This window comes from Pseudophryne corroboree, chromosome 2, assembly GCF_028390025.1.
Source record: "Pseudophryne corroboree isolate aPseCor3 chromosome 2, aPseCor3.hap2, whole genome shotgun sequence".
Classification (NCBI taxonomy): Eukaryota; Metazoa; Chordata; class Amphibia; order Anura; family Myobatrachidae; genus Pseudophryne; species Pseudophryne corroboree.
Genome location: NC_086445.1, coordinates 419480052 through 419491569, shown reverse-complemented (window position 1 = coordinate 419491569; position 11518 = coordinate 419480052). Strand labels below are relative to the sequence as shown.

Sequence of the window (11518 nt, the reverse complement as noted above, 5' to 3'; positions counted from 1 at the left end):
GTAAAAAAATAGGTAACATGAGCCTCTCGCGGTTTGGGTATAAAAACACAGAATCCAGAACTAAGATTAAGATTTTTAATCCAAGTCAAAACTTTAAAGTTTATAGTTACAGAACAAGAAAGGTTACAAGAATATAATTGTTTAAATAGTCACACAAGTAATTCAATTTTAAGAAATAAAGCAGTAAGAAAAAAAAGTCCTAGTCACCTGTAGTAAAGAATGCTGTTTGAGTGAGGCATCTCGGCATATGCTGGAACATTATAGGGTCAAATCCCTCACTGGAACAACCTCACGATAATGACAATTTTTCAGCGTCAGTTTCCCATATTTAAAGCTACATGCTGCAGCTTCCCTACACCTATTTGGGAATCATTTAACCCTCATACAAAAACCAGAGTGGAGTGAGTCACAGCTTACACTGTGGGGTTTCTCAGCCATTCTAGCAGGGCTGATACTTTCATCTTTTTGGCTTGCTTGAAAGCTCTGGGCATGATTTTATAATTGAAACAGAAAGATACCAGAGGAAGGATTTTATCCGAAACGCGTTGGTGTTCTACAGGAGGACCCTGGGCTACATTTTTCCATGGTGGTTGGCATTATTCTGTGAGTAATTTTTTTCTTCTTAAACCCCTTAAAGTTGGGAATATTTACCCAGTCCATCCTACCGGTACCATTGGAAGTGGCCCTACTGCCTTTAATATAGGGTACCTCTTGTGGTGTTCTGTTTTTATTGTTTTTTATATATATTTTATATTCTGTTTTATTCCCGCATCATTTGTGGGAAAATTCTCTTTGGAATAAAGACAAATGTTTTTTCACCATTTGCTGTCATTTGGAGCCATTTGAGTGGAGGTAACAAAGGTCCAGATACGAACAAGGACTGGAAAAGATACCTTTCAGCGCATATAGGGCTTATCCTAAAGGTAAGCCTGGTGTAGATAAGCCGTGGGTTAGAAGGTTGTCGATTATATGAAGTATGAAAGAAACCTTTATGGGAACGCATCTTATTTAGCACAGGTCAGTCACTAAGAAAAGTGACCTTGTAAGTTTGTGGAAACATCAATACAAGCTAATGGACATATTGTATATTGTGTTCTTTGTTTGAGGAACAGGAATATATACGGATCTGGAATTTGTATATAGCATCGCTGGGAGATCGCCTCTTTCTGTTTCTATTGTATCTATAGAGGAGTGGTGCTCCTTTATGGGGATCTGCCGAGCTGAAGCTAGGGTGCAAGTTACTTTTCAATCTACTTTTTAATTATGATTTTATAATCAGCCGTGACTAGATTTTACAACCGGCTGCAGGAAGGCCAGCTCACACCTTTCTGGCCATAGTGTCTCTGAGAGTTTCTCCCCGGGGCACTTAATGCATTCTCCAAGCAAACTCTTGTATCTTAAATCAAAGGAGACCTGACACATCTTGGCTGTACTGTAAACAAGCTGTGTCCAGCAAAGTAATTAAGTCTCATCCAGTTGTCAGCCTAATAAATTTTCAGCAATACAATATACTGTACATGGATACATCAATACATCAGGTAATGTGAATAATACAATTTTTGTAATCATGCCCAATCCGATATAAAAATTGGGTGGGCACTACGGGGTTGTTGTTTTTAAAAAAACGAATAAAAGTTATATTTTTTACCTTGATTGCATGAGACCATAGGACTTAAGGCCCCCATCCACTAGTCCGATTTGGGCAGTTTTCTTCAGATTTCGACGCATCTGACCGTCAAATTTGAAGAAAAGTGTCACATCGGATGGCTCTTCCGATCCGATGCGCACTCCCGTGTCAGATATGTATGAACTACAGATCTCTGAGGCTGCCCCAACTATTTATCTGAATCTGAAGAAATCAGGTGCACATCGGAGTGTTTTTTTTACTTCAGATGTATCTGATCAGATTCATCTGAAGCATCACTTGACTGGCATCTCCCTGGCCACTCCCACCCACCACAAGACAGGGCGGCAGCAGCAGCAGCATCAGATCAATCACATGTAGCATGTGTGCATCAGATATATCTGATGCGATCTGGCACATGATAGATCGCATCAGATATATCTGAAGTGAATGTAGTGAAAATTAAGCCCAGGGTCAGATCCGATTCCCGGGAAGCTCCCGGGAGAGTTCAAGAGAAATCTGATGATATCTGCAGTTCAGACAAGTCTGAGTAGTGGATGGCCACCTTAAGGGTGTGTACACAAACGGTGAGATCCCTGCTATGTTCGATTTTGACTATGCGATTTCCCTTGAACTCCCCCAGAGCCCAGATAGCACAGATTGTACAGATTTTGACTATCTGTGCTTGAGATTTTGTCTATGTACGATTTTGACTAAGTGCCAATTTTGACTATACTTTGTACTAGATTGTACACTGGATAGTCAAGATTGACTTGCCTGCACAGTCTATCTAGCCTTACAATACCAACCCCACGGGAGCGTGCATCGGGATCGAATCTGTATCGCTGTTATGTTCCTGGTGCTCAGAACAAGGGAGATGTTCATGAAGTGAGTCCAGAGCACCAGGACGTAACGCTGGGAAAGGGGAATGGAAAGGGAATAGCCCCTGGCGCCCTAACTCTGTTGTCTCACCCGTGCTGTCAGAAATCCCTTGCGAGACTATGGTTTCTTGAGCCCTTGGCAGCCGCGTTTGAAGGGCGGATTATGTCTGCCCAACTCCGATGCCCCCCCGGTCTTAGTGAGAGACAAAGGGAAATCCGAGACAGGATGATAACAAGAGGCCCTCTAACTAAGCAAACAGGCCAGGGGCTACAAGCTAACTAAAAACCTAAAGTATGTGCAGAGAAACCGCCAAAGGAAAAGAACAACAAAGGAAATGCTGATCACACGCCGACACAATACCTTTGTGTACCGGCGGTGACAGCATAAGCAGAACCCTCTGCAAAACACCAGGGACAGAAACAATAATGGAATACAGCGGCCTAGGCCAACGGACGCGGCAGAGCTGCTACTCACGGAACCGGTACGAATACTGGCAAACGGACAGGAACCCTCAATGATGCCGACACACACTCTCAGAACTGGAGGACAGGCAGAATCCCAAACGACAGACCGGTGGACACCAGGAAACCAGGAACTTGACCAGGGATAGGCAAAGCCACTGGACATCAGGGCAGGAACGCCTCACAGCAGGACACGGGCTCAGACACAGGAATCGACACAGGGACTGACACAGGAATCAACACAGGAAGCAGCTAGTCAGATACTGCTATACAGGAGCTCAGGGACTGGCAGGAACCAGCACAGACTTCAAGCAGACTGAAAACCAAGAAATATCACCAGCATCTGTGAATTGCAGTCAGCCAGCATATAACAGAGAGGCCTAATTAATAATCTCGTGCAGCTGCCCTCTAGCATGACTCCAAACTGACAAGATACAATTAGCAGCCAGGTGAGGCTGAACACATGGGAACAAGCTGCAATTACACAGACCCACCAGCGGCAGCAGACAAGAGTATTCTAAAACAGAGCAACGGGAAATCCTGGCATGCAAGACAACTTTATAAACATAAAATAGGAATGAACCACTACCTGTGGTTCATAACAGTATCCCCTCCTTAAGGGTGAGCTCCGAGCACCCCATGACACCCACGGGGAACATAAACAGAAGTATAACATAAAATACAGAACAAAAATGCAAAACAGGAATGAGCCACAGCCGTGGCTCATAACAATCGCAAGCTGCCTAGCACCATGAGATATGCACTAACTTTTCATAAGATTTTGACTATATAGTCAAAATCTCACAGATTTATCTCACCGTGTGTACACACCCTAAGAGTGCCTCTATTCCTTAAATCTTTTCCATTACTTTCTTTCCTTTTGCTCATTATTATACTGCATCCTATAACTTCAATACAAAGACTACATTATTCTATTTTTATTATTTCCTTTACTTTTATTTTTATTATTCTATTTAAATCTCATGTATATGCCATCTACTTTTAAAGCTCTGTCTGGCACTGTGCTGTAAAGTTTACATTATATCCCCTATCAGGGCCGGTTCTAGACCTTGTGGCGCCAAGGGCGAAAGTTTCCTGTGGCTCCCCCCCCACGGTAAAATAAAGTTGATGTGCACTGAAGGTACGCAATCAAAAATGGGGGCGTGGCTTCTTCATAGGGAAGGGTCATGGCCACAGTTATCCCCCTGTACTTGTGCCCCCCTGTAGCTGTGCCACCAGTAGATGTGCCCCCAGTAGCTGTGCCCCCTATAGCAGTGTTCCCTGTAGTAGTGCCCCAATAGCTGTGCCCCCAGTTGATTTGCCCCCAGTAGCTGTGACCCCGTAGCAGTGCCCTCTGTAGTAGTGCCCCCAGTATGTGCCCCCTGTAGATGTGCCCCCAGTAGTTGTGCCCCCTGTAGTAGCGCCACTTGCAAACAAAAAAACAATACTTACCAGCCCGCTCCTGCTTCCGGACCGCTGCCGCTGCTGTCTCTGGCCACTGCCGGCTCCTCTCTATGGGAGAGATGTCATGAAATCTCTCCCATAGCAGCGCCGCACTGACACTAGGGGTCAATTATGACCTCTTGCATCAGTCAGCGACGCCGGCTGCAGCGGGCGCCTACACAGCCCACGGCACCTGCTGCAGCCAGGGAGAGGGGGTCAGGAGTAGCGGCTCCTGCCATGGCGGCGATGGCACCCTCGGGTTAGTGGTGCACCAGGCAAGAAGCCTGCTTGCCCATGGCAAGAGCCGCTACTGCCCCCTATATTAAGCGCCCTTAGTCCCCCAAGCAATAATCCAGGTCTGTATTTAATAATTAATCATCAGCCAGGTTTACTACTTACAAAAAATAATGTTTATAATCTGATTCTGTCTTAAGGTGTGGGGGGAGGGGATGGGGCAGGGACGTGCAGTCAGGGGAGGCAGAGCCTCACCTGTCATACTCCCTGTCATACTTTACAGTTTTGACTATAAAAATTCTTGAAATAACACAAAGAAGATGCTTAGAACTTCTAAGCATAGTCTTTGTATTATTGCAAGCATTTTATAGATAATACTGCCTGGCCAGAGTTGCAGGAAGAGACAGAGATGAGGCAGCCAGAGCTGAGCCTCATCTCACACACTGCCAGAGCCTGCCTGTACAGCAGGGCTGGGCTACACAGCAGCCAATCAGGCTGCTTAGAAAGGAGAAATGGGAGGCATGCCTCAGTGTGGGGGTGTACTTGTGCTCTGATGGGCAGCTCAGATTGGTCATGTATTTTTTTAAACTTTTTTTGGTGTCGTTTTCTGCATAAAGTGATGGGGAACCCCAATTAGTGCACCGCGTCCTCTCGCATGGCTCACTTCGCTCGCCATGCTTCGGGCAAGGTGACTCGCTGCGCTCGGCAAAGGTTACCGTTCCCAATCAGAAAGTATGAAAAAGTTCCAAAAAAGAAAGAAAATGTGAAAAACTCATATCAACATTTTCATGTGTCGACCTTTCATGTGTTTCACGTGTCGACCATTAGTCCATGTCGACCATGTCAATGTCGACCAATAGTGGTCGACCTAATGAGTGTCGACCTTAACATTGCCGACCATCTGACCGGATACACACCCCAGCACACGCCAGCATGTGCTGGGCTGGTAGAGAGGCTGCTGCAGCGGCGGCCAGTCCTCTCTCTCCCCACCCGACACGCGGCTGTCAGCAAAAAGAAAGGTGGAGGGCAGCGGGACCAGGGGCCCCTCCAATGGGCCCTGGCCAGGTAGAGAGTACCCTCCACCCCCTCTCGACACCACTGTGTGTGTGTGTTACATTGAATAGGGGGTCACAGACTCCCAGCATCCAGACCCACCCCCATGTGTGCCTCCCCAGCCTCTGACCTCACTGCACGTCACTGGGATGGAGGGCAGGTATATATATATATATATATATATATATATATATATTTATTCTCATGGATCGATATTTTCATCATCATAGAGAATACGCAAATCATAAATAACCTTCATTAAGCATTATGTCTTTGTTCCAGCATTGAGTTCATATGAGGTTCTTCTACTTAACATTCAAATATCTTTTCAATATCTCTTACAACCATAAATCATCTTGAAAAATATTACATAACCTGCAGCTAGTTTACTCTCTACTGCATCCTTTAGGAGAAAAAAAAAGCTAAGTTTGATAAGGAAAAACAGGAAAAACTTCCAAGAAATACAAGCATTGTCCCAGTTGTCACTCATTGTAGATATGCCTGCCACTCATTCACGTGTTGGAAGATTTGTTGGGGGCGGCGACAAATTAATGAAACACAAACACACACAAAGAAACTCCACAGGAATTATTTTCAGTGTTGCTGCATTTTTGTTGAGAATTTTGCTCCAGGTATGTTGTGGTAGGGGCTTCTCCTACAGTAACGTTTTAAAGTTTTGTTCCTATGTAGTCCCCACTATCTTGATGAGCTAACGCATATGTGTAACATTACACATGGGTGGTCATTCCGAGTTGATCGCTCGCTAGCTAGTTTTAGCAGCCATGCAAACGCTATGCAGCCTCCCACTGGGAGTGTATTTTAGCTTAGCAGAAGTGCGAACGAAAGGATCGCAGAGCGGCGGCAAAGTTTTTTTGTGCAGTTTTAGAGTAGCTCAAAACCTACTCAGCACTTGCGATGACTTCAGACTGTTCAGTTCCTGTTTTGACATCACAAACACGCCCTGCGTTCGGCTAGCCACGCCTGCGTTTTTCCTGGCACGCCTGCGTTTTTTCGAACACGCCCTGAAAACGGTCAGTTGACACCCAGAAACACCCACTTCATGTTAATCACTCTGTGGCCAGCAGTGCGACTCAAAAGCTTCGCTAGACCTTGTGTGAAACTACATCATTCGTTGTAATAGTTCGTTGCGCGTGCGCATTGCGCCACATACGCATGTCCAGAAGTGTTGTTTTTTTGCCTTATCGCTGCACAGCGAACAAATGCAGCTAGCGATCAACTCGGAATGACCCCCATTACCTCTACTTACTATGCACAGAAATAAAAACATAACAAAATAGATTAAATAATTTTTCCGCTGTCCTTCCACATTTTTCCACGTTTATAAGTAATCTGACTAGTATAAACCAGATGGGTGGTGACCGGATAAGCTTCATCGGAGAAGTACTCTAGTTGGCAATCCTCTACATCTATTAATTTCATTCTAAACTGTGTATGGATCAAATGCAATTGTGAAGAAATCTGCGACGACAAGTGCATATACCTGGCTATTTACATGTTTGGTAAAATGCCAGTTCTAGGATATAATTAAAGAAATATACATTTATTACCTTTCAGAGACCCTCATTTCCACATGTCAGCAAGAGTATCAAAATTGACCTTTTGCCATATTACCTAAAGAGCCATATCTTTTTTCTTTAGCAAATTCTTTAGGTATGAGCTCATAGTAGCATTTTTTAGACTAGCATGGCTATTAATCTTCTGGCAAAAGGAGACGTTTAGCTCTGTTTTTTATCAAGCGTAGATCCTATGGCTTTAGGAATACATATGTGAATGATGTTGTTATTTTTGCATTTTGTTCAAATTATATTGAAAAAAAGAAAAAGAAACTGATTATAAACTGATAATGAGCAAGAGGGTCTTAAAGGACTGCTAGTTTTCTTTCATCTCTCCTGCGATAATCGTTATATTTAATGAATGTTAAAATTACATTTAGTTGGGATTTTTTTAAAGTATGAATAAACAATGCAATTCTATATACAGCAGATAAGAGAAGGGGTTGTAATACTATATACGGTATGCAATACAAAATGAAGATAGAGGTATCCACAATAGCCAATAACATGTCATGATGATTTTATGTCATTGCTTTAACCAAGTGAATTTTATATGGGTCTTACTTTTTTTTTTATTATCAGACAGACCCTGAATATTTCATTGTTGTCGCTTTTCCACATCAACCCAAATCATTTTAATTCATTAATTGACTGAAGTATGTATTTGTTTATCATTGCTGTTACTGCAAATGTTTCTCTATTTGTGTTTTTTAAAAGGTTTTCTCTTATAATTATTATTATTATTATTATTATTAATCTTTATTTATATTTCGCCACAAGGGATCCGCAGTGCCCAATTTCAGTGTACATAAACAGTAAGCAAAACAAGAAAACAGTGACTTACAGTTCAAAACAATATAGGATAAGTACAGGGTATATGAACGGGTTGGGTACGGGATCCCGGTGGTCAGAATACTGACGCCGGGATCCCGACCGCCAGAATGCCGGCAGAGGGGCAAGCGCAATGAGGTCCCTTGGGGGCTCGGTGGATCGCTGTGCTCACCACAGGTTCTGTTCCCATTCTATGGGTGTCGTGAGCCTCAAGATAGGTGGACTAAAAACAGATGCTTGTTTCCCAGCCAATAGGTATATGATGCGGTGGGCAGTGGGTAGCTTCAGTCAGCAGGTAGCCCTAGAGCTGTAAAGTTGTAGTGGCCCTTGGGGCAGGTGGTACCCTGTTCCCTGGCACAGCCTGCTGCTGCTTATAGGCTACAGTTGCTAATGCATCTAAATATGGTGTTAGCTATCGGGACCAAGCTCTGAAAACTAAGATTTTCTAAGTTTAGTAAATTTGGCATCAACAGCAGCAGATATTTCTGATATCTACTACGAATCGTTATTTTTGGAGGGTTTACTGAAAAAAAGCAATTAATAAATAAGATCAACTGTAATAAAGTAAATGATTGCTGCAAGAATATAGCAGTAATTTCCACTCTCCTCGGTCAACCGTAACATCCTCTATGCAGGGCCACCATGAGGAAAGAGGGAGGCAGACACTAATTACCGGGACCCGGCTTATTTTAGGTACCTGGGTCTGCCATTGCCCCTTGGCCCTGTTACCTGTCAGCAGCAGCAGAATCTCTCCCCAGTGCTCACTGCTGTGTGCTGGGCTGCAGTGGGGCCAGGGAGGCTGCAACTAACCTGTGTCTCCAATCACAGAGTATAACGTTGCTGTCGTGTGGACCATAGTTGAGATGGATGCCAAGGTGACCGTGGTCAAGTAAAGGAAGGAGATAGACATCTCATCAGGATGCATCTGCTTGATACTCCACAAAAAGCTTGGCCTAAGCAATGTTTCTGCATGCTGGTTGTTCCATCAGCTGACTCAAAAGTAGGAGGAGGCTTGGGTGAATTGGTGCCGCAGGTTTGTTGGGGGATGCTCAAACTCAGTCTAGGAGATCATCAGTGGCAATGAATCCTAGATCTACAGTTTCGACCCAGAGACCAAACAACAGTCAGCCTCGTGGTCCCCAGTTGGAGGTGCACCACCACAGAAGTTTTTATGTGAGCGTAGTGTGGCCAAGCAAATATTGGCTGTTTTTGTGGCCAAGATTGGTCATGTCGCTACAGTACTACTCATACAGCAGCGTGCCATCACTGAGGACTGGTTTTCTTTTTTTTACTTGAAGCCCGAGGTGCGGTGCTTCTTCACCCAGTGTCTGTGACCAAACGTGCTGGGGGCGTAGGATCCTGGACCCTCTCCGAAAGGAGAAGGGCCCCGTTACTCCCCTACAACTCAGAGCCAAAAGGCCTACTGAGGGGAAAAAGGGACTGTGGGTCCCCCATTGCCGAAGCGCAGAGGGACCCTTGTGTATCCCCAAGGTTGGTCGAAGCTTCCACCTGGGGATTGTAAACAGCCTCTGGGCCTCCCCAAAAGGAGAGGGCCTCGGCAACTAGGGGAGAGGGCGGCCCATAAGGGTCTCACCTAAACCCCAAACAAAAACCGTGACGTGACAAAACTATACAAAAATAAGTGCTTGTGTTGTGCTCAAAAGTGCAAAACACGTGCATGTAATAAATAAATGAATAAGCCCCAGCCAAAAGGCCGGGGGGGGTATAAAAAATTATCCTTGCCCTAGCCAAAAGGCCAGGGCAAAGGAAGTGGGTGCCGACAGGAAGGGTTGAAGTGCTAAGTGCTACGGAAGGGTTGAAGTGCTAAAAGTGCCTTAGTGCAAAGGTGGCTCGAAACCCCAGTGCATTTCCGGCACACCTGTCCCTTCCAGTTCCAGGTGCACAAAACACCTCGAGCTTCTAGCTGCTCCCGACCTCTCAGCCAGACCAAGCTTCATACCCACTCTGTGCCAGGGTCAACCCCCTTTACGAGAGTATATACTAGACCAGGCCGTTCCCGCTCCACGAAGGGGGTCCTATTTCAACCTCCAAGAAGGCAGCGGATACTAAGCCCAGTTTTTCTCCACTCTCGACCAGAGGCATTGCCACACCCCGACATGGTACTCCACAAGGTGTTTCTCCATTCCACATCTAGGAACCTCTCACGCTCCTAGTGTAAGAACAGGTACTCCACCAAGTGTTTCCCTCGAGCAGGTACTACACTTGATCTTAGCCAAAAGGCCGAGAAGCGATCACTGAGGACTGGTACGCCAATCAATGCCTGCCTCAAGTGATGAAACCCATTTCCAGGTATTTTCTCCATCATGACAATGCACTTGCCACATGTCCAGGAAACTAGTGGTGGATTTTCTATCCCACGAATGCATCTAGTCTAGACCTGGCTCCCTATGACTTCTTCGTGTTCTCACAAATCAAGTGTAAGATGCATGGGATTAGAATCACTGGAAACTGCAGTGGAGACCTTCATCCAGCATATGGAAGACATGCCTGCTTTGGAATGGTCCAGCTGCTTCACCAAGTGGTTTGAGCGCATGCAACTTTGCATAAACTCCTTTGAAAAATACTTTGAAAAAAATGTAATGCTCATCTTGTATACTGTATACAGGTTGAGTATTCCTTATCCGAAATTCAAAATCCCACATTTTTGGGTCCCTTACTGAGATAATGACATATGTATTGTCACAACTGAGGGCTGGTGCTGACCAGGAGGCACCTCAGCTATAGGGGCTGGTGTATATGTAAACCTGGTCAGCAGTATAGGACTTCTAGACATGCAGATGGAGTTGTACCACCAATGCCCAAAGGCGTGACCACGACAACAAGGATAAAATTAATGAGTATTTATTTAGCACAGTTCAGATGCTACATCGGCAGTTGCAGTGGTAAGATATGAAAATAATTAAAAGCAGTACACAGTTCCACAAGATGCAGTAATAGATGGAATGTCCTTAGGTGTGGTATCCACAACAAGGCAAGCTTGGGGATTAGGAGATGGAAAGTCCTTTTACCAACACCTATGTGCTGAATGATGAAGTGGAGGCAGGAACTGACCAGCAGATGTTGTACAGAGGCTGAATGTACTGTAGAGTAAATGATACACGTAGATTGCCGGGTTTGCCGGATGGAACCGGTAATGAAGAACTGTTGAGGAAGTGCAGATGAACCAGTGTAACAGGAGGAGAGTAGAATGACACTGGTGACGCTAGAGATCGGTGATATTGAAGAATAGATGGCAAAGCACCGATGGTATCAGGAAAACCGATGGTGAAGCACTGATGATATCATGAAGCTGAACACCGCTGAGAGCCAGATGCTGGAAGCCGGTGTTTAGAGCACTGCCAGTCGCAGAGAGCAATGAGGACACTGTAGAGTCAGGCTGCACCGCAAGGTGGTGA

The 11518-nt window shown here is 44.9% G+C and overlaps 1 pseudogene; it reads right to left on the bottom strand.

The window, feature by feature from the left end:
* Positions 1 to 10282: 10282 nt before the first annotated feature.
* On the bottom strand, positions 10283 to 10355 carry LOC135052883 (U2 spliceosomal RNA; annotated as a pseudogene).
* Between the last annotated feature and the right edge of the window lie 1163 nt (positions 10356 to 11518).